Genomic DNA, 21014 nt, shown 5'->3' with positions numbered 1-21014 from the left:
TTAACTCAAATGAAAAGAACTTAACTCATACATAATGAAATGAACAGTTTTATCATTTCATAAGAAAAAAATTAGAGAAAATATATTAATTCAGGAAAACTTGGCTTATTAGGCAAATCGGGCCTTGCATAGTAGGCTGAGAAGTGCGTTTCGGCTACTAGGTACGACAAATATATATATATATATATATATATATATATATATATATATATATATATATATATATATATATATATATATATATATATATATATATATATATATATATATATATATATATATATATATATATATGTCGTACCTAGTAGCCAGAACTCACTTCTCAGCCTACTATGCATGGCCCGATTTGCCTAATAAGCCAAGTTTTCATGAATTAATATATTTTCTCTAATTTTTTTCTTTTGAAATGATAAAGCTACCCATTTCATTATGTATGAGGTCAATTTTTTTTCATTGGAGCTAAAATTAACGTAGATATATGACCGAACCTAAGCAACCCTACCTAACCTAACCTACCCTATCTCTATAGGTTAGGTTGGGTTATGTAGCCGAAAAACTTAGGTTAGGTTAGGTTAGGTAGGTTAGATAGTCGAAAAACAATTAATTCGTGAAAACTTGGCTTATTAGGCAAATCGGGCCTTGCATAGTAGGCTGAGAAGTGAGTTCTGGCTACTAGGTACGACATATATATATATATATATATATATATATATGTCGTACCTAGTAGCCGGAACTCACTTCTCAGCCTACTATGCAAGGCCCAATTTGCCTAATAAGCCAAGTTTTCATGAATTAATGTTTTTTCGTCTACCTAACCTAACCTATCCTAGCTTTTTTTGGCTACCTAACCTAACCTTACCTATATATATAGGTTAGGTTAGGTTAGGTAGGGTTGGTTAGGTTCGGTCATATATCTACGTTAATTTTAACTCCAATAAAAAAAATTGACCTCATACATAGTGAAAAGGGTAGCTTTATCATTTCATATGAAAAAAATTATAGTAAATATATTAATTCAGGAAAACTTAGCTTATTAGGCAAATCGGGCCTTGAATAGTAGGCTGAGAAGTGAGTTCTGGCTACTAGGTACGACATATATATATATATATATATATATATATATATATATATATATATATATATATATATATATATATATATATATATATATATATACATATATATATATATATATATATATATATATATATATATATATATATATATATATATATATATATATATATATGTCGTACCTAATAGCCAGAACGCACTTCTCAGCCTACTATGCAAGGCCCGATTTGCGTAATAAGCCAATTTTTCATGAATTAATGTTTTTTCGACTACCTAACCTACCTAACCTAACCTAACCTAACTTTTTCGGCTACCTAACCTAACCTCACCTATAAAGATAAGTTAGGTTAGGTTAGGTAGGGTTGGTTAGGTTCGGGCATATATCTACATTAATTTTTACTCCAATAACAAAAAATTGAACTTATACATAAGGAAATGGGTAGATTTATCATTTCATAAGAAAAAATTAGAGAAAATATATTAATTCGGCAAAACTTGGCTTATTAGGCAAATCGGGCCTTGCATAGTAGGCTGAGAAGTGCGTTCTGGCTACTAGGTACGACATATATATATATATATATAAATATATATATATATACGAAAGTACTTAAGGAAATTCCTGTTTCATTTTCCTCCATGGTATGACAATGCCATATATATATATATATATATATATATATATATATATATATATATATATATATATATATATATATATATATATATATATATATATATATATATATATATATATATATATATATATATATATATATATATATATGACAATGTCAGACCACGGAGGAAAATGAAACAGGAATTTCCTTAAGTACTTTCGTATATTAAATACATCTTCAGAAGGAAGATTCCTTCTGAAGATGTATTTAATATACGAAAGTACTTAAGGAAATTCCTATTTCATTTTCCTCCGTGGTCTGACATTGTCACATTCCTAATCACGTGTTTATTTTCGTGATATACATATATATATATATATATATATATATATATATATATATATATATATATATATATATATATATATATATATATATTTATATATTTATTTTTTATTTTATTTATTTATTTTTTAAAAATATGTTATATTTATAAATATGTATGTATATTTAAATATTGATATATACCTGAGGGTCCAGGAGGCCATCTGTGTCCCCTCAGATGGTCTCCCTTATCACAGTTTGTGTCTATGGATGTGTGTCTGTGTGTGTTTATCCCTGTGAGTGTCCGTGTGAGTGTGTGTCCGGTTATGCCTGTGGGTCCACGAGGCCATCTGTGTCCCCTCAGATGGTCTCCCTTATCACAGTCTATGGGTGTGTGTGAGTGCCCCTGTGAGTGTTCGGGTGAGGGTGTGTGTGTGTGTGAGTGTCCGGGTTTGTGTGAGGTTTGGTTCCAGGAAACATCCTTCCCCTTGCCCTCCCCATATCTCCTCCCTTATTCCCACCGTGGGTTCGAATCCCAGGTGATTAGACCTGCCGTAAGTCCATGGATCCAAGGTATCCATCCGTGGGCCCAGCGGATTTCACCCCTTCCCCACTTTCCAAGGGCCAGGTCAATTCCAGCTATCCAGGAAACCTGTCGAAACAGAGGCAGCTACAGGAGGGGACACACAAATATTTGTGCCCTGCAGTTACACACCCGTTCCGACAGGCTCGATCGCAATCTATCCAGATGAGAACACGTTCTCTTCCGACTAGACCACGCTGGAGTCGCTGTATGTCCCAAATTTGGTTCCTTTATTTATAGTTAGTATTTTTGGTGTATTAATTGATTTGTTTAAAATTTTTTAATGACTTAGGTAGAGTGATTTAGGGAGTTGGCGGGGAGGTCGGGTTGTGTGTGTAGTGGATTGTACGAGATCGTGGTTTGTTAGTATTTATCTAGTTGTGTTCACCTAGTTGTGCTTGCGAGGGTTGAGCTCTGCTCTTTCGGCCCGCCTCTCAACTGAAAATCAATCAATTATTAATAACTAATAAAAAAAAAATCCAAACACACACAGACACACACACACACCCAGGAAGCAGCCCGCAACAGCTGTCTAACGCTCATTTACATATTTACTGCTAAGTAACAGAGGGCATCAGAATGATAGAAACTCTGCTGATTTCCGTTGGTGCCATCACCGGGGGATCGAATGAGCTAGGATTACGAGTCGGGAGCGACGTCCACTCAGCAATAAAGCCCCCTAGTTTGTGTATTAGTGCAAAAGATAATTTGGGAGAGGTTAAGGGAAAGGAATGACGTTTGGTGGCCTTGAAAGCTCTGGAAGTGAGGGGAGTTGCCAGTTATGAATTAAAATTGTTATTTTTTTAAGATAGGATATATATGCAAAAGACGTTGCGAGATATAGTAAGAAAAGTGTTTCTGACTGAAGTTAGGTACTGTGTGATTGACTTGTATGTTAGGAAAAAGAATATTTATTAGAAACTTCGATAATCTTTAGAAATGTTTCTTCGCAAATAGTTGCAAATTATTGTGTGAAAAGCCTATGGTTACTGTACCTTAAACAAACACTCGTGAGCACAATTAGTCCACGGGATTCAGAGAGAGTGAGAATGAACAGCGAAATAGTAACAAAAAATGTGACAATGAGGGGAAACTATGTCATTCAAACGTTAACCATATAAATTACAGTAACACTAACTGAGCGTCCACATATATATTCCAATCAATTTATGTTAACCATTTTAGGGTTGGTTAGGTTCGGTTATATATCTACATTAGTTTTAACTCAAATGAAAAGAACTTAACTCATACATAATGAAATGAACAGTTTTATCATTTCATCAGAAAAAAATTAGAGAAAATATATTAATTCAGGAAAACTTGGCTTATTAGGCAAATCGGGCCTTGCATAGTAGGCTGAGAAGTGCGTTTCGGCTACTAGGTACGACAAATATATATATATATATATATATATATATATATATATATATATATATATATATATATATATATATATATATATATATATATATATATATATATATATATATATGTCGTACCTAGTAGCCGGAACTCACTTCTCAGCCTACTATGCAAGGCCCAATTTGCCTAATAAGCCAAGTTTTCATGAATTAATGTTTTTTCGTCTACCTAACCTAACCTATCCTAGCTTTTTTTGGCTACCTAACCTAACCTTACCTATATATATAGGTTAGGTTAGGTTAGGTAGGGTTGGTTAGGTTCGGTCATATATCTACGTTAATTTTAACTCCAATAAAAAAAATTGACCTCATACATAGTGAAAAGGGTAGCTTTATCATTTCATATGAAAAAAATTATAGTAAATATATTAATTCAGGAAAACTTAGCTTATTAGGCAAATCGGGCCTTGAATAGTAGGCTGAGAAGTGAGTTCTGGCTACTAGGTACGACATATATATATATATATATATATATATATATATATATATATATATATATATATATATATATATATATATATATATATATATATATACATATATATATATATATATATATATATATATATATATATATATATATATATATATATGTCGTACCTAATAGCCAGAACGCACTTCTCAGCCTACTATGCAAGGCCCGATTTGCGTAATAAGCCAATTTTTCATGAATTAATGTTTTTTCGACTACCTAACCTACCTAACCTAACCTAACCTAACTTTTTCGGCTACCTAACCTAACCTCACCTATAAAGATAAGTTAGGTTAGGTTAGGTAGGGTTGGTTAGGTTCGGGCATATATCTACATTAATTTTTACTCCAATAACAAAAAATTGAACTTATACATAAGGAAATGGGTAGATTTATCATTTCATAAGAAAAAATTAGAGAAAATATATTAATTCGGCAAAACTTGGCTTATTAGGCAAATCGGGCCTTGCATAGTAGGCTGAGAAGTGCGTTCTGGCTACTAGGTACGACATATATATATATATATAAATATATATATATATACGAAAGTACTTAAGGAAATTCCTGTTTCATTTTCCTCCATGGTATGACAATGCCATATATATATATATATATATATATATATATATATATATATATATATATATATATATATATATATATATATATATATATATATATATATATATATATATGACAATGTCAGACCACGGAGGAAAATGAAACAGGAATTTCCTTAAGTACTTTCGTATATTAAATACATCTTCAGAAGGAAGATTCCTTCTGAAGATGTATTTAATATACGAAAGTACTTAAGGAAATTCCTATTTCATTTTCCTCCGTGGTCTGACATTGTCACATTCCTAATCACGTGTTTATTTTCGTGATATACATATATATATATATATATATATATATATATATATATATATATATATATATATATATATATATATATATATATATATATTTATATATATATATATACATATATATATATTTATTTTTTATTTTATTTATTTATTTTTTAAAAATATGTTATATTTATAAATATGTATGTATATTTAAATATTGATATATACCTGAGGGTCCAGGAGGCCATCTGTGTCCCCTCAGATGGTCTCCCTTATCACAGTTTGTGTCTATGGATGTGTGTCTGTGTGTGTGTTTATCCCTGTGAGTGTCCGTGTGAGTGTGTGTCCGGTTATGCCTGTGGGTCCACGAGGCCATCTGTGTCCCCTCAGATGGTCTCCCTTATCACAGTCTATGGGTGTGTGTGAGTGCCCCTGTGAGTGTTCGGGTGAGGGTGTGTGTGTGTGTGAGTGTCCGGGTTTGTGTGAGGTTTGGTTCCAGGAAACATCCTTCCCCTTGCCCTCCCCATATCTCCTCCCTTATTCCCACCGTGGGTTCGAATCCCAGGTGATTAGACCTGCCGTAAGTCCATGGATCCAAGGTATCCATCCGTGGGCCCAACGGATTTCACCCCTTCCCCACTTTCCAAGGGCCAGGTCAATTCCAGCTATCCAGGAAACCTGTCGAAACAGAGGCAGCTACAGGAGGGGACACACAAATATTTGTGCCCTGCAGTTACACACCCGTTCCGACAGGCTCGATCGCAATCTATCCAGATGAGAACACGTTCTCTTCCGACTAGACCACGCTGGAGTCGCTGTATGTCCCAAATTTGGTTCCTTTATTTATAGTTAGTATTTTTGGTGTATTAATTGATTTGTTTAAAATTTTTTAATGACTTAGGTAGAGTGATTTAGGCAGTTGGCGGGGAGGTCGGGTTGTGTGTGTAGTGGATTGTACGAGATCGTGGTTTGTTAGTATTTATCTAGTTGTGTTCACCTAGTTGTGCTTGCGAGGGTTGAGCTCTGCTCTTTCGGCCCGCCTCTCAACTGAAAATCAATCAATTATTAATAACTAATAAAAAAAAATTCCAAACACACACAGACACACACACACACCCAGGAAGCAGCCCGCAACAGCTGTCTAACGCTCATTTACATATTTACTGCTAAGTAACAGAGGGCATCAGAATGAAAGAAACTCTGCTGATTTCCGTTGGTGCCATCACCGGGGGATCGAATGAGCTAGGATTACGAGTCGGGAGCGACGTCCACTCAGCAATAAAGCCCCCTAGTTTGTGTATTAGTGCAAAAGATAATTTGGGAGAGGTTAAGGGAAAGGAATGACGTTTGGTGGCCTTGAAAGCTCTGGAAGTGAGGGGAGTTGCCAGTTATGAATTAAAATTGTTATTTTTTTAAGATAGGATATATATGCAAAAGACGTTGCGAGATATAGTAAGAAAAGTGTTTCTGACTGAAGTTAGGTACTGTGTGATTGACTTGTATGTTAGGAAAAAGAATATTTATTAGAAACTTCGATAATCTTTAGAAATGTTTCTTCGCAAATAGTTGCAAATTATTGTGTGAAAAGCCTATGGTTACTGTACCTTAAACAAACACTCGTGAGCACAATTAGTCCACGGGATTCAGAGAGAGTGAGAATGAACAGCGAAATAGTAACAAAAAATGTGACAATGAGGGGAAACTATGTCATTCAAACGTTAACCATATAAATTACAGTAACACTAACTGAGCGTCCACATATATATTCCAATCAATTTATGTTAACCATTTTAGGGTTGGTTAGGTTCGGTTATATATCTACATTAGTTTTAACTCAAATGAAAAGAACTTAACTCATACATAATGAAATGAACAGTTTTATCATTTCATCAGAAAAAAATTAGAGAAAATATATTAATTCAGGAAAACTTGGCTTATTAGGCAAATCGGGCCTTGCATAGTAGGCTGAGAAGTGCGTTTCGGCTACTAGGTACGACAAATATATATATATATATATATATATATATATATATATATATATATATATATATATATATATATATATATATATATATATATATATATATATATATATATATATATATATATGTCGTACCTAGTAGCCGGAACTCACTTCTCAGCCTACTATGCAAGGCCCAATTTGCCTAATAAGCCAAGTTTTCATGAATTAATGTTTTTTCGTCTACCTAACCTAACCTATCCTAGCTTTTTTTGGCTACCTAACCTAACCTTACCTATATATATAGGTTAGGTTAGGTTAGGTAGGGTTGGTTAGGTTCGGTCATATATCTACGTTAATTTTAACTCCAATAAAAAAAATTGACCTCATACATAGTGAAAAGGGTAGCTTTATCATTTCATATGAAAAAAATTATAGTAAATATATTAATTCAGGAAAACTTAGCTTATTAGGCAAATCGGGCCTTGAATAGTAGGCTGAGAAGTGAGTTCTGGCTACTAGGTACGACATATATATATATATATATATATATATATATATATATATATATATATATATATATATATATATATATATATATATATATATATATACATATATATATATATATATATATATATATATATATATATATATATATATATATATGTCGTACCTAATAGCCAGAACGCACTTCTCAGCCTACTATGCAAGGCCCGATTTGCGTAATAAGCCAATTTTTCATGAATTAATGTTTTTTCGACTACCTAACCTACCTAACCTAACCTAACCTAACTTTTTCGGCTACCTAACCTAACCTCACCTATAAAGATAAGTTAGGTTAGGTTAGGTAGGGTTGGTTAGGTTCGGGCATATATCTACATTAATTTTTACTCCAATAACAAAAAATTGAACTTATACATAAGGAAATGGGTAGATTTATCATTTCATAAGAAAAAATTAGAGAAAATATATTAATTCGGCAAAACTTGGCTTATTAGGCAAATCGGGCCTTGCATAGTAGGCTGAGAAGTGCGTTCTGGCTACTAGGTACGACATATATATATATATATAAATATATATATATATACGAAAGTACTTAAGGAAATTCCTGTTTCATTTTCCTCCATGGTATGACAATGCCATATATATATATATATATATATATATATATATATATATATATATATATATATATATATATATATATATATATATATATATATATATATATATATATATATATATGACAATGTCAGACCACGGAGGAAAATGAAACAGGAATTTCCTTAAGTACTTTCGTATATTAAATACATCTTCAGAAGGAAGATTCCTTCTGAAGATGTATTTAATATACGAAAGTACTTAAGGAAATTCCTATTTCATTTTCCTCCGTGGTCTGACATTGTCACATTCCTAATCACGTGTTTATTTTCGTGATATACATATATATATATATATATATATATATATATATATATATATATATATATATATATATATATATATATATATATATTTATATATATATATATACATATATATATATTTATTTTTTATTTTATTTATTTATTTTTTAAAAATATGTTATATTTATAAATATGTATGTATATTTAAATATTGATATATACCTGAGGGTCCAGGAGGCCATCTGTGTCCCCTCAGATGGTCTCCCTTATCACAGTTTGTGTCTATGGATGTGTGTCTGTGTGTGTGTTTATCCCTGTGAGTGTCCGTGTGAGTGTGTGTCCGGTTATGCCTGTGGGTCCACGAGGCCATCTGTGTCCCCTCAGATGGTCTCCCTTATCACAGTCTATGGGTGTGTGTGAGTGCCCCTGTGAGTGTTCGGGTGAGGGTGTGTGTGTGTGTGAGTGTCCGGGTTTGTGTGAGGTTTGGTTCCAGGAAACATCCTTCCCCTTGCCCTCCCCATATCTCCTCCCTTATTCCCACCGTGGGTTCGAATCCCAGGTGATTAGACCTGCCGTAAGTCCATGGATCCAAGGTATCCATCCGTGGGCCCAACGGATTTCACCCCTTCCCCACTTTCCAAGGGCCAGGTCAATTCCAGCTATCCAGGAAACCTGTCGAAACAGAGGCAGCTACAGGAGGGGACACACAAATATTTGTGCCCTGCAGTTACACACCCGTTCCGACAGGCTCGATCGCAATCTATCCAGATGAGAACACGTTCTCTTCCGACTAGACCACGCTGGAGTCGCTGTATGTCCCAAATTTGGTTCCTTTATTTATAGTTAGTATTTTTGGTGTATTAATTGATTTGTTTAAAATTTTTTAATGACTTAGGTAGAGTGATTTAGGCAGTTGGCGGGGAGGTCGGGTTGTGTGTGTAGTGGATTGTACGAGATCGTGGTTTGTTAGTATTTATCTAGTTGTGTTCACCTAGTTGTGCTTGCGAGGGTTGAGCTCTGCTCTTTCGGCCCGCCTCTCAACTGAAAATCAATCAATTATTAATAACTAATAAAAAAAAATTCCAAACACACACAGACACACACACACACCCAGGAAGCAGCCCGCAACAGCTGTCTAACGCTCATTTACATATTTACTGCTAAGTAACAGAGGGCATCAGAATGAAAGAAACTCTGCTGATTTCCGTTGGTGCCATCACCGGGGGATCGAATGAGCTAGGATTACGAGTCGGGAGCGACGTCCACTCAGCAATAAAGCCCCCTAGTTTGTGTATTAGTGCAAAAGATAATTTGGGAGAGGTTAAGGGAAAGGAATGACGTTTGGTGGCCTTGAAAGCTCTGGAAGTGAGGGGAGTTGCCAGTTATGAATTAAAATTGTTATTTTTTTAAGATAGGATATATATGCAAAAGACGTTGCGAGATATAGTAAGAAAAGTGTTTCTGACTGAAGTTAGGTACTGTGTGATTGACTTGTATGTTAGGAAAAAGAATATTTATTAGAAACTTCGATAATCTTTAGAAATGTTTCTTCGCAAATAGTTGCAAATTATTGTGTGAAAAGCCTATGGTTACTGTACCTTAAACAAACACTCGTGAGCACAATTAGTCCACGGGATTCAGAGAGAGTGAGAATGAACAGCGAAATAGTAACAAAAAATGTGACAATGAGGGGAAACTATGTCATTCAAACGTTAACCATATAAATTACAGTAACACTAACTGAGCGTCCACATATATATTCCAATCAATTTATGTTAACCATTTTAGGGTTGGTTAGGTTCGGTTATATATCTACATTAGTTTTAACTCAAATGAAAAGAACTTAACTCATACATAATGAAATGAACAGTTTTATCATTTCATCAGAAAAAAATTAGAGAAAATATATTAATTCAGGAAAACTTGGCTTATTAGGCAAATCGGGCCTTGCATAGTAGGCTGAGAAGTGCGTTTCGGCTACTAGGTACGACAAATATATATATATATATATATATATATATATATATATATATATATATATATATATATATATATATATATATATATATATATATATATATATATATATATATATATATATGTCGTACCTAGTAGCCGGAACTCACTTCTCAGCCTACTATGCAAGGCCCAATTTGCCTAATAAGCCAAGTTTTCATGAATTAATGTTTTTTCGTCTACCTAACCTAACCTATCCTAGCTTTTTTTGGCTACCTAACCTAACCTTACCTATATATATAGGTTAGGTTAGGTTAGGTAGGGTTGGTTAGGTTCGGTCATATATCTACGTTAATTTTAACTCCAATAAAAAAAATTGACCTCATACATAGTGAAAAGGGTAGCTTTATCATTTCATATGAAAAAAATTATAGTAAATATATTAATTCAGGAAAACTTAGCTTATTAGGCAAATCGGGCCTTGAATAGTAGGCTGAGAAGTGAGTTCTGGCTACTAGGTACGACATATATATATATATATATATATATATATATATATATATATATATATATATATATATATATATATACATATATATATAAATATATATATATATATATATATATATATATATATATATATATATATATATATATATATATGTCGTACCTAATAGCCAGAACGCACTTCTCAGCCTACTATGCAAGGCCCGATTTGCGTAATAAGCCAATTTTTCATGAATTAATGTTTTTTCGACTACCTAACCTACCTAACCTAACCTAACCTAACTTTTTCGGCTACCTAACCTAACCTCACCTATAAAGATAAGTTAGGTTAGGTTAGGAAGGGTTGGTTAGGTTCGGGCATATATCTACATTAATTTTTACTCCAATAACAAAAAATTGAACTTATACATAAGGAAATGGGTAGATTTATCATTTCATAAGAAAAAATTAGAGAAAATATATTAATTCGGCAAAACTTGGCTTATTAGGCAAATCGGGCCTTGCATAGTAGGCTGAGAAGTGCGTTCTGGCTACTAGGTACGACATATATATATATATATATAAATATATATATATATACGAAAGTACTTAAGGAAATTCCTGTTTCATTTTCCTCCATGGTATGACAATGCCATATATATATATATATATATATATATATATATATATATATATATATATATATATATATATATATATATATATATATATATATATATATATATATATATATATATATATATATATATATATATATATATATATATATATATATATATATGACAATGTCAGACCACGGAGGAAAATGAAACAGGAATTTCCTTAAGTACTTTCGTATATTAAATACATCTTCAGAAGGAAGATTCCTTCTGAAGATGTATTTAATATACGAAAGTACTTAAGGAAATTCCTATTTCATTTTCCTCCGTGGTCTGACATTGTCACATTCCTAATCACGTGTTTATTTTCGTGATATACATATATATATATATATATATATATATATATATATATATATATATATATATATATATATATATATATATATATATATATATATATATATATATATATATATATATATATATTTATATATTTATTTTTTATTTTATTTATTTATTTTTTAAAAATATGTTATATTTATAAATATGTATGTATATTTAAATATTGATATATACCTGAGGGTCCAGGAGGCCATCTGTGTCCCCTCAGATGGTCTCCCTTATCACAGTTTGTGTCTATGGATGTGTGTCTGTGTGTGTTTATCCCTGTGAGTGTCCGTGTGAGTGTGTGTCCGGTTATGCCTGTGGGTCCACGAGGCCATCTGTGTCCCCTCAGATGGTCTCCCTTATCACAGTCTATGGGTGTGTGTGAGTGCCCCTGTGAGTGTTCGGGTGAGGGTGTGTGTGTGTGTGAGTGTCCGGGTTTGTGTGAGGTTTGGTTCCAGGAAACATCCTTCCCCTTGCCCTCCCCATATCTCCTCCCTTATTCCCACCGTGGGTTCGAATCCCAGGTGATTAGACCTGCCGTAAGTCCATGGATCCAAGGTATCCATCCGTGGGCCCAGCGGATTTCACCCCTTCCCCACTTTCCAAGGGCCAGGTCAATTCCAGCTATCCAGGAAACCTGTCGAAACAGAGGCAGCTACAGGAGGGGACACACAAATATTTGTGCCCTGCAGTTACACACCCGTTCCGACAGGCTCGATCGCAATCTATCCAGATGAGAACACGTTCTCTTCCGACTAGACCACGCTGGAGTCGCTGTATGTCCCAAATTTGGTTCCTTTATTTATAGTTAGTATTTTTGGTGTATTAATTGATTTGTTTAAAATTTTTTAATGACTTAGGTAGAGTGATTTAGGGAGTTGGCGGGGAGGTCGGGTTGTGTGTGTAGTGGATTGTACGAGATCGTGGTTTGTTAGTATTTATCTAGTTGTGTTCACCTAGTTGTGCTTGCGAGGGTTGAGCTCTGCTCTTTCGGCCCGCCTCTCAACTGAAAATCAATCAATTATTAATAACTAATAAAAAAAAAATCCAAACACACACAGACACACACACACACCCAGGAAGCAGCCCGCAACAGCTGTCTAACGCTCATTTACATATTTACTGCTAAGTAACAGAGGGCATCAGAATGATAGAAACTCTGCTGATTTCCGTTGGTGCCATCACCGGGGGATCGAATGAGCTAGGATTACGAGTCGGGAGCGACGTCCACTCAGCAATAAAGCCCCCTAGTTTGTGTATTAGTGCAAAAGATAATTTGGGAGAGGTTAAGGGAAAGGAATGACGTTTGGTGGCCTTGAAAGCTCTGGAAGTGAGGGGAGTTGCCAGTTATGAATTAAAATTGTTATTTTTTTAAGATAGGATATATATGCAAAAGACGTTGCGAGATATAGTAAGAAAAGTGTTTCTGACTGAAGTTAGGTACTGTGTGATTGACTTGTATGTTAGGAAAAAGAATATTTATTAGAAACTTCGATAATCTTTAGAAATGTTTCTTCGCAAATAGTTGCAAATTATTGTGTGAAAAGCCTATGGTTACTGTACCTTAAACAAACACTCGTGAGCACAATTAGTCCACGGGATTCAGAGAGAGTGAGAATGAACAGCGAAATAGTAACAAAAAATGTGACAATGAGGGGAAACTATGTCATTCAAACGTTAACCATATAAATTACAGTAACACTAACTGAGCGTCCACATATATATTCCAATCAATTTATGTTAACCATTTTAGGGTTGGTTAGGTTCGGTTATATATCTACATTAGTTTTAACTCAAATGAAAAGAACTTAACTCATACATAATGAAATGAACAGTTTTATCATTTCATCAGAAAAAAATTAGAGAAAATATATTAATTCAGGAAAACTTGGCTTATTAGGCAAATCGGGCCTTGCATAGTAGGCTGAGAAGTGCGTTTCGGCTACTAGGTACGACAAATATATATATATATATATATATATATATATATATATATATATATATATATATATATATATATATATATATATATATATATATATATATATATATATATGTCGTACCTAGTAGCCGGAACTCACTTCTCAGCCTACTATGCAAGGCCCAATTTGCCTAATAAGCCAAGTTTTCATGAATTAATGTTTTTTCGTCTACCTAACCTAACCTATCCTAGCTTTTTTTGGCTACCTAACCTAACCTTACCTATATATATAGGTTAGGTTAGGTTAGGTAGGGTTGGTTAGGTTCGGTCATATATCTACGTTAATTTTAACTCCAATAAAAAAAATTGACCTCATACATAGTGAAAAGGGTAGCTTTATCATTTCATATGAAAAAAATTATAGTAAATATATTAATTCAGGAAAACTTAGCTTATTAGGCAAATCGGGCCTTGAATAGTAGGCTGAGAAGTGAGTTCTGGCTACTAGGTACGACATATATATATATATATATATATATATATATATATATATATATATATATATATATATATATATATATATATATATATACATATATATATATATATATATATATATATATATATATATATATATATATATATATATATATATATATGTCGTACCTAATAGCCAGAACGCACTTCTCAGCCTACTATGCAAGGCCCGATTTGCGTAATAAGCCAATTTTTCATGAATTAATGTTTTTTCGACTACCTAACCTACCTAACCTAACCTAACCTAACTTTTTCGGCTACCTAACCTAACCTCACCTATAAAGATAAGTTAGGTTAGGTTAGGTAGGGTTGGTTAGGTTCGGGCATATATCTACATTAATTTTTACTCCAATAACAAAAAATTGAACTTATACATAAGGAAATGGGTAGATTTATCATTTCATAAGAAAAAATTAGAGAAAATATATTAATTCGGCAAAACTTGGCTTATTAGGCAAATCGGGCCTTGCATAGTAGGCTGAGAAGTGCGTTCTGGCTACTAGGTACGACATATATATATATATATAAATATATATATATATACGAAAGTACTTAAAGAAATTCCTGTTTCATTTTCCTCCATGGTATGACAATGCCATATATATATATATATATATATATATATATATATATATATATATATATATATATATATATATATATATATATATATATATATATATATATATATATATATATATATATATATATATATATATATATATATGACAATGTCAGACCACGGAGGAAAATGAAACAGGAATTTCCTTAAGTACTTTCGTATATTAAATACATCTTCAGAAGGAAGATTCCTTCTGAAGATGTATTTAATATACGAAAGTACTTAAGGAAATTCCTATTTCATTTTCCTCCGTGGTCTGACATTGTCACATTCCTAATCACGTGTTTATTTTCGTGATATACATATATATATATATATATATATATATATATATATATATATATATATATATATATATATATATATATATATTTATATATATATATATACATATATATATATTTATTTTTTATTTTATTTATTTATTTTTTAAAAATATGTTATATTTATAAATATGTATGTATATTTAAATATTGATATATACCTGAGGGTCCAGGAGGCCATCTGTGTCCCCTCAGATGGTCTCCCTTATCACAGTTTGTGTCTATGGATGTGTGTCTGTGTGTGTGTTTATCCCTGTGAGTGTCCGTGTGAGTGTGTGTCCGGTTATGCCTGTGGGTCCACGAGGCCATCTTGTGTCCCCTCAGATGGTCTCCCTTATCACAGTCTATGGGTGTGTGTGAGTGCCCCTGTGAGTGTTCGGGTGAGGGTGTGTGTGTGTGTGAGTGTCCGGGTTTGTGTGAGGTTTGGTTCCAGGAAACATCCTTCCCCTTGCCCTCCCCATATCTCCTCCCTTATTCCCACCGTGGGTTCGAATCCCAGGTGATTAGACCTGCCGTAAGTCCATGGATCCAAGGTATCCATCCGTGGGCCCAACGGATTTCACCCCTTCCCCACTTTCCAAGGGCCAGGTCAATTCCAGCTATCCAGGAAACCTGTCGAAACAGAGGCAGCTACAGGAGGGGACACACAAATATTTGTGCCCTGCAGTTACACACCCGTTCCGACAGGCTCGATCGCAATCTATCCAGATGAGAACACGTTCTCTTCCGACTAGACCACGCTGGAGTCGCTGTATGTCCCAAATTTGGTTCCTTTATTTATAGTTAGTATTTTTGGTGTATTAATTGATTTGTTTAAAATTTTTTAATGACTTAGGTAGAGTGATTTAGGGAGTTGGCGGGGAGGTCGGGTTGTGTGTGTAGTGGATTGTACGAGATCGTGGTTTGTTAGTATTTATCTAGTTGTGTTCACCTAGTTGTGCTTGCGAGGGTTGAGCTCTGCTCTTTCGGCCCGCCTCTCAACTGAAAATCAATCAATTATTAATAACTAATAAAAAAAAATTCCAAACACACACAGACACACACACACACCCAGGAAGCAGCCCGCAACAGCTGTCTAACGCTCATTTACATATTTACTGCTAAGTAACAGAGGGCATCAGAATGATAGAAACTCTGCTGATTTCCGTTGGTGCCATCACCGGGGGATCGAATGAGCTAGGATTACGAGTCGGGAGCGACGTCCACTCAGCAATAAAGCCCCCTAGTTTGTGTATTAGTGCAAAAGATAATTTGGGAGAGGTTAAGGGAAAGGAATGACGTTTGGTGGCCTTGAAAGCTCTGGAAGGGAGGGGAGTTGCCAGTTATGAATTAAAATTGTTATTTTTTTAAGATAAGATATATATGCAAAAGACGTTGCGAGATATAGTAAGAAAAGTGTTTCTGACTGAAGTTAGGTACTGTGTGATTGACTTGTATGTTAGGAAAAAGAATATTTATTAGAAACTTCGATAATCTTTAGAAATGTTTCTTCGCAAATAGTTGCAAATTATTGTGTGAAAAGCCTATGGTTACTGTACCTTAAACAAACACTCGTGAGCACAATTAGTCCACGGGATTCAGAGAGAGTGAGAATGAACAGCGAAATAGTAACAAAAAATGTGACAATGAGGGGAAACTATGTCATTCAAACGTTAACCATATAAATTACAGTAACACTAACTGAGCGTCCACATATATATTCCAATCAATTTATGTTAACCATTTTAGGGTTGGTTAGGTTCGGTTATATATCTACATTAGTTTTAACTCAAATGAAAAGAACTTAACTCATACATAATGAAATGAACAGTTTTATCATTTCATCAGAAAAAAATTAGAGAAAATATATTAATTCAGGAAAACTTGGCTTATTAGGCAAATCGGGCCTTGCATAGTAGGCTGAGAAGTGCGTTTCGGCTACTAGGTACGACAAATATATATATATATATATATATATATATATATATATATATATATATATATATATATATATATATATATATATATATATATATATATATATATATATATATATATATATATATATATATGTCGTACCTAGTAGCCGGAACTCACTTCTCAGCCTACTATGCAAGGCCCAATTTGCCTAATAAGCCAAGTTTTCATGAATTAATGTTTTTTCGTCTACCTAACCTAACCTATCCTAGCTTTTTTTGGCTACCTAACCTAACCTTACCTATATATATAGGTTAGGTTAGGTTAGGTAGGGTTGGTTAGGTTCGGTCATATATCTACGTTAATTTTAACTCCAATAAAAAAATTGACCTCATACATAGTGAAAAGGGTAGCTTTATCATTTCATATGAAAAAAATTATAGTAAATATATTAATTCAGGAAAACTTAGCTTATTAGGCAAATCGGGCCTTGAATAGTAGGCTGAGAAGTGAGTTCTGGCTACTAGGTACGACATATATATATATATATATATATATATATGTCGTACCTAGTAGCCAGAACGCACTTCTCAGCCTACTATGCAAGGCCCGATTTGCCTAATAAGCCAAGTTATCATGAATTAATGTATTTTCGACTACCTAACCTACCTATCCTAACCTAACCTAACATTTCCGGCTACCTAACCTAACCTAACCTATAAAGATAGGTTAGGTTAGGTTAGGTAGGGTTGGTTAGGTTCGGTCATATATCTACGTTAATTTTAACCCCAATAAAAAAAAATGACTTCATACATAATGAAATGGGTAGCTTTATCATTTCATAAGAAAAAAATTTGAGAAAATATAATGATTCTGGAAAACTTGGCTTATTAGGCAAATCTGGCCTTGCATAGTAGGCAGAGAAGTGCGTTCTGGCTACTAGGTACGACATATATATATATATATATATATATATATATATATATATATATATATATATATATGTCGTACCTAGTAGCCAGAACTCACTTTTTGGCCTACTATTCAAGGCCCGATTTGCCTAATAAGCCAAGTTTTCCTGAATTAATATATTTTTTCTAATTTTTTTCTTATGAAATGATAAAGCTACCCATTTCATTATGTATGAGGTCAATTTTTTTTTATTGTAGTTAAAATTAACTTAGATATATGACCGAACCTAACCAACCCTACCTAACCTAACCTAACCTATCTTCATAGGCTAGGTTGGGTTAGGTTGCCGAAAAAGGTAGGTTAGGTTAGGTTAGGTAGGTTAGGTAGTCTAAAAAACATTAATTCATGAAAACTTGGCTTATTAGGCAAATCGGGCCTTGCATAGTAGGCTGAGAAGTGCGTTCTGGCTATTAGGTACGACATATATATATATATATATATATATATATATACATATATATATATATATATATATATATATATATATATATATATATATATATATATATATATATATGTCGTACCTAATAGCCAGAACGCACTTCTCAGCCTACTATGCAAGGCCCGATTTGCGTAATAAGCCAATTTTTCATGAATTAATGTTTTTTCGACTACCTAACCTACCTAACCTAACCTAACCTAACTTTTTCGGCTACCTAACCTAACCTCACCTATAAAGATAAGTTAGGTTAGGTTAGGTAGGGTTGGTTAGGTTCGGGCATATATCTACATTAATTTTTACTCCAATAACAAAAAATTGAACTTATACATAAGGAAATGGGTAGATTTATCATTTCATAAGAAAAAATTAGAGAAAATATATTAATTCGGCAAAACTTGGCTTATTAGGCAAATCGGGCCTTGCATAGTAGGCTGAGAAGTGCGTTCTGGCTACTAGGTACGACATATATATATATATATAAATATATATATATATACGAAAGTACTTAAGGAAATTCCTGTTTCATTTTCCTCCATGGTATGACAATGCCATATATATATATATATATATATATATATATTTATATATATATATATATATATATATATATATATATATATATATATATATATATATATATATATATATATATATATATATATATATATATATATATATATATATATATATATATATATATGACAATGTCAGACCACGGAGGAAAATGAAACAGGAATTTCCTTAAGTACTTTCGTATATTAAATACATCTTCAGAAGGAAGATTCCTTCTGAAGATGTATTTAATATACGAAAGTACTTAAGGAAATTCCCATTTCATTTTCCTCCGTGGTCTGACATTGTCACATTCCTAATCACGTGTTTATTTTCGTGATATACATATATATATATATATATATATATATATATATATATATATATATATATATATATATATTTATATATATATATATACATATATATATATTTATTTTTTATTTTATTTATTTATTTTTTAAAAATATGTTATATTTATAAATATGTATGTATATTTAAATATTGATATATACCTGAGGGTCCAGGAGGCCATCTGTGTCCCCTCAGATGGTCTCCCTTATCACAGTTTGTGTCTATGGATGTGTGTCTGTGTGTGTGTTTATCCCTGTGAGTGTCCGTGTGAGTGTGTGTCCGGTTATGCCTGTGGGTCCACGAGGCCATCTGTGTCCCCTCAGATGGTCTCCCTTATCACAGTCTATGGGTGTGTGTGAGTGCCCCTGTGAGTGTTCGGGTGAGGGTGTGTGTGTGTGTGAGTGTCCGGGTTTGTGTGAGGTTTGGTTCCAGGAAACATCCTTCCCCTTGCCCTCCCCATATCTCCTCCCTTATTCCCACCGTGGGTTCGAATCCCAGGTGATTAGACCTGCCGTAAGTCCATGGATCCAAGGTATCCATCCGTGGGCCCAGCGGATTTCACCCCTTCCCCACTTTCCAAGGGCCAGGTCAATTCCAGCTATCCAGGAAACCTGTCGAAACAGAGGCAGCTACAGGAGGGGACACACAAATATTTGTGCCCTGCAGTTACACACCCGTTCCGACAGGCTCGATCGCAATCTATCCAGATGAGAACACGTTCTCTTCCGACTAGACCACGCTGGAGTCGCTGTATGTCCCAAATTTGGTTCCTTTATTTATAGTTAGTATTTTTGGTGTATTAATTGATTTGTTTAAAATTTTTTAATGACTTAGGTAGAGTGATTTAGGGAGTTGGCGGGGAGGTCGGGTTGTGTGTGTAGTGGATTGTACGAGATCGTGGTTTGTTAGTATTTATCTAGTTGTGTTCACCTAGTTGTGCTTGCGAGGGTTGAGCTCTGCTCTTTCGGCCCGCCTCTCAACTGAAAATCAATCAATTATTAATAACTAATAAAAAAAAAATCCAAACACACACAGACACACACACACACCCAGGAAGCAGCCCGCAACAGCTGTCTAACGCTCATTTACATATTTACTGCTAAGTAACAGAGGGCATCAGAATGATAGAAACTCTGCTGATTTCCGTTGGTGCCATCACCGGGGGATCGAATGAGCTAGGATTACGAGTCGGGAGCGACGTCCACTCAGCAATAAAGCCCCCTAGTTTGT

This window comes from Procambarus clarkii, chromosome 35 (assembly GCF_040958095.1).
Source record: "Procambarus clarkii isolate CNS0578487 chromosome 35, FALCON_Pclarkii_2.0, whole genome shotgun sequence".
Lineage (NCBI taxonomy): Eukaryota > Metazoa > Arthropoda > Malacostraca > Decapoda > Cambaridae > Procambarus > Procambarus clarkii.
This window is presented reverse-complemented; position numbering follows the sequence as displayed.